Raw genomic sequence first — 4,847 nt, forward strand, 5'->3', positions numbered from 1 at the left:
CTATGAAGAAAATTAACTCTACCCCAGCCAAAACCAGCACAGCCTGGTGCTTGTGTGTGGTGCAGCGCTGAATTTTGCCCTGTGGCTGCTCTGATAAACCTGCCCACAGGTTTTTTTTTCTCTTCCAGGCTTGGTGTTGAATTTGCATTGGTCTAATGTAGAACTATTTTATTAGGATTTTTCTGTCTGTTATAGGCTAAATAGCGGCTGCTGGGAGGTTTTATTGACGTAGATGGAGAACGTGTTGCTGGAGAGAGACCTGTGTGGGCAATGTTACTCATAGATGTTTTCAAAGGACGACAGACCACCACCACCACCACACAGGGATCAGTAACACAGCTCCTAGAAGCTGATATGCAGTATTGCAGTCTGTCCATTAACACCACAGCTCCGTTCAAACTGTCAAACGTACAGAGTGTCATTTATACAGTTGGGTGGGTTTTTTTGGTTTTCGCTATGAAGCAGCACAGTTACAAAAAAAGCCATAGAAAATTGCTCCTACTAGAGTAGAGAACGGATGAAGAACAGCTCAGTTGCTCCTTAGCCAGCAGCTCAAACATTTTAAACCACCCATCCCCCTCAATGTTCTGCAGTGATACTGGTGTGGGGAAACGCTATCATGGGTATCTTACGCAAACCATTGCGTAAGAGAGGCCTGGCGGTGCAGGAAGCTTTATTTTATTGGATCATGTGGCAGGAAGAGACAGCGAGATGCTCCAACGAGGGCCTCGGCAGGGATGAGACTTGAGCACTTGGAGAACTTCCCACTCTTCGTCTGGAGCTGTTCCTATCTGTGGCCGTTCACTCCTTACCTGGACTTTCTTCAGCCGTGCATTCCTTCCTATCTGCTTCTCTTCCCCTCTCCTGCTGTAGCAGTTGTGAGTGATACAAATTTTAACTCTTTACCCCTTACTGCACAGGCCCTGTGCCTTTTGTGTGTCATGTTGAAGGCTGTGCTGGTGGGCAGCAGTACGGATGAATGCATGCTTGTCCGTTTTTGGAGTTCTGCATGAACCTTCAGAGAAGGATGAGGCAGAGGAGCCCAATAATTTCCTGAGAGCCAGCGAGCATGTCTGTTTTGAAAGAATGGTCTAGAATAGGGGTTGGGCAGCCTGAAAGTATACCTCATGAGCCAGGATCCGACAGCACAAATCCATACGGGGAGGATGAGCCCTTGGGAAGAGTAGGGAGCCTTTCTGCGGTGAACAGCTGTCCCAAGGCAAACTTCCAGGGTGATTAAAAAAGTGTCCTGGATAACTGGGGTAGAAAACTAGAGCAAGAACTGTGCTGAACTGGTCAGTGTTTCAGAAAGCTTCGCAGACAGGTGGGCTTGGGAGGACTAGAAGAAAACCTCTCTGCTCCCATCCAAGAACATGGTAGTTATGGATAGATTTGCTTCTAAGTCTTTGAACTTAGACTTCTCCATGTGTGCTGAGACATACCTTGTTTTATTTTGTGTGTTTTAATGTTAAAGACAGCAGTTTTTAACGTCTTTCAGCAAGCTCCCTTACAGAAAAGGATGGAGCTGTTCCCACCTTAAGGCTCAGAACAACGGGCCCTGTTTCCAGCATCACTGCTTCTTTATGTGGCTTCCACAGGATGCTCTAACATGGAGACTGCAGGGAATGTGAACTTCCTTGACGGTTGGATTAGCCCATTTCTGCTCTGTATCACAGCGGATACCGTGATAATAAAAACTGCCAATGTAGCCTCAGTTGAAGGTGTACTTTTGTAAAAATGCATAAAGCGTAACGCTTGCAATTGTCCGAGCCGACGTTTGCCTCTCCCCATAACTAGTTGCCGAGTCGTCCGTTTTATTCTGAGGCCTATTTGTAAACAGATGCAAATACAATGCAGAAATCACAAGAGAAGACTATCTCATTTAAAAATATCTTCCATTCAAGAAGGCAAGTGAAAATAAGGCTGAAACTGGTATGTGTTTTAGCAAATGGAGAATTTGGAAATTTAAAGAAGAGCTGGCAGTCTGTACTGGAAACTTTTACTTCCTTGCTGCTGCGGCTTATGACACCTGGAAAAAAATGCTGTGAGCATATGTGTAAGGAATAGATTAACCATAGCAATGACATAGATTTAATGCTCTAAAATGAGATGTTTATACTGTTGGGAAGTTAGACATATTCCATAAAGCTACTTCTGTAAGGAACTGTTCTAAAAGAAATGGTGCGATATATTATAGTGGTAAAATATTTTCTACTTAATTGGTAGCAAGGTAGTACGTTAAACAGCAACTGTTGACAGGAAACGTTTGGGTCGATTGAATAACTTCAATCTGGAAATATTAAAAGAATTAGATTAGGAGCATTCTGAACCTGTAATGTGGATTTTCAACCATCATTGGAAAGCTGGGAAAATTGCAAAAGATTCGAGGATTGGGGGGAAGGTTAAGATTGTCTCAGTATTTAGGAGAAGGTAAGCAGAGAGTTTGAGAGCTAAGCCACTCTGTAACGGCGCTGTGCAATCTGTGTTGCCAGTGTTGCAAACCACTGTGCAAGTCGGCGCTGGAGGCTTCATATGGGGAGGAAGAGCGATAGGGCTGAAAATTGTTTTTTGTGTCTCTGTGCAGGGCTGGAAGGGAGGAATTGGACAGAAGCCCCTCTGGAGGAAATCCTAGCATCTGCACGTGTCCATCAAACACATCCTTCTCCCCACTGCTTCCTTTTGGGAGAGGATTATGGACTGTGAATCTCAATTTGAGGTAGATATCAAATTTTGCAATGTAGGGAACTGCCTGTGTTCCAGACGGAATACACTTTTCTCTCTGCAGCTTTTCTCTATTTATTGTTTTATGGTAATTTGGATGCTTCATTATTTATAGTGCTGTTGCAATGCTCCTTCTGAGGCTTCTTCCTCTAATAGGTACTTGAGCTCCTTGTCTTAGGGCTATGGATTCTGCTTAAGGCTGAAGATCACCATGCCTCTGTGTGTGTCCTTTACAGCTTTACCCCCAAAAAATCCAGGCTGTCCTTACAGCCTAGACAATTCTAGAAAAGTCTTGTCTGTCAGAACGGTATGAGTTCACAGCAGAGCATTATAGCAAAGAAGATCTGATGGGATATGCAGATGAAAGATTGGGAGGAGAGTGAGCAGAAGTAGAAAGTGCTTGGTATGTAAGACTTCGACCACAGATTCAGTTTCATGTTTGCGTGCACATGCTTACTCAAGTAACAAAGTCAATCATGCTCTTCAAGAGAAAAAAGTACTTATAAGATGCTGTGCTTCATACGAATAGGAAGGGGAAGATTCAAGCACTAATTTTACTGGAATAAGGTTGCAGTTCTGGCACAGGAATTTTAGTAGAGGTCACATCAGAAGTGCACTGAGAACAGAAAAGCAATGTTTCTGCAAGAGTTGCTCAACACGTTTTCTACATGCCTACGTTGGCTAAACGGTAACTTCAGCTAGTGCGTTTGCCTGCCGTGAGTTGTAGTTACTGGAGCTGAAAATTGTCTTCCTCCTGAGTCCCGTCCCAGGCTGAACTGCATGTCTGGTGACCCACAATGTCTCCCTTCTGGTGAATGGGAAGGGGCAGCTCAAAAGTCAAGAAGTCTGTGAGTGCCATGACAGTGACTCGAGATAGATTTATAGACTTGAAAGTCTTGTATATGTAGTTTAACTCTTTTCTCAGCTTGTGTCTGTATTAGCTGGATGTGTTTTCTTTAAGAACAGGTCTCTGACCAAATACTTAAACCTGCTGCATATACTCTGTATATATGATTTTAACGAACATCTAGCTATCTGTAGTCAGAGACGTGAATATAGAGTGTACGCTTTAGTTAATTAAAAATTCTTATTTAGGTATTTACAGCTTTTGTATGAATATATGCTCAAAATTGCATTTGTATTGGGTTTTTTTGATTATTCGTTCATTATGGAAGCCTTTTTTACTCATAACCTTTCAAATTTAATTTTCAACAGGCAGAGTGGCAATTGAAATCTTCCATGTCATTGTCAACAGCCTTTACAGTGCACAGCGGCAGAACATCAAGAAGTTTGCTTGGACCTTTGTGACTTGTGAGGTTTCTGCTAACAGAAGCTGTTTCCATGCTGTCTCTCTATTGACTTGAGGGCTGGGGCTGTTGGCAGGCTACCATGGGGAACTGCTGGACACCGTAACGCAGACAATTGACCAAGTCCATGGCTCTTGGAAATAAAAACATGTGGAGCCCAGGCACTTAACTGTTTTGTGGGTGATACTACTCATCCCACATAGTGGAAGGACCAGGAGGCTCTGGCCTGGCAACTGCTGTGGACACAAACAGTTTATGTGGGGATAGGATTTTTAACTATGGACATTACTGAATTCAGTTTTAATGAGCAGGTACTGTACCCGTGAGAAAGCACGCAGGCAGAAGATAAGGAAGAAAGGAATGAGCTGCTGGAAAGGAGTAAACAAGATAAGGACCATGAAGTCATGCTGTATGGTCAGGAAGAGCAGACCTATCCGCTGGAGCATAGATGCACGTGAACACAAGGCTGTAACCTATCTGCAGGCTGCGGATAGCGCGTGGACACTTCTGCTTGCTATAAATTACCCTAGTATAGAGCAATAAACGTCTTTGGTTGCTGCTTGCCAGAGTCCGTGCCGTTAATCCCCGCAAGTTTACCCATGCATTTCCTTCCAGCAGGCAGAGGTGCGGTGTGCTTTTGATCCTCTGGTGGATCTGGTGTGACAGACTGGATGCTGCTGTCTCTAGTACCATCACTGCTCCACAAGAGTTTTACTGCCCAAGCTAGTTGCAGGACAGGAGGTTGCAGCAGCAGCTGTGTGAGGGGGATACTAAATCTAAAAAAGAAAAGTCTAAAAAAAAAAAAAATTCTTTATCTTT

The sequence above is a fragment of the Pygoscelis adeliae genome, unplaced genomic scaffold, assembly GCF_000699105.1.
Source record: "Pygoscelis adeliae isolate BGI_AS28 unplaced genomic scaffold, ASM69910v1 Scaffold78, whole genome shotgun sequence".
Lineage (NCBI taxonomy): Eukaryota > Metazoa > Chordata > Aves > Sphenisciformes > Spheniscidae > Pygoscelis > Pygoscelis adeliae.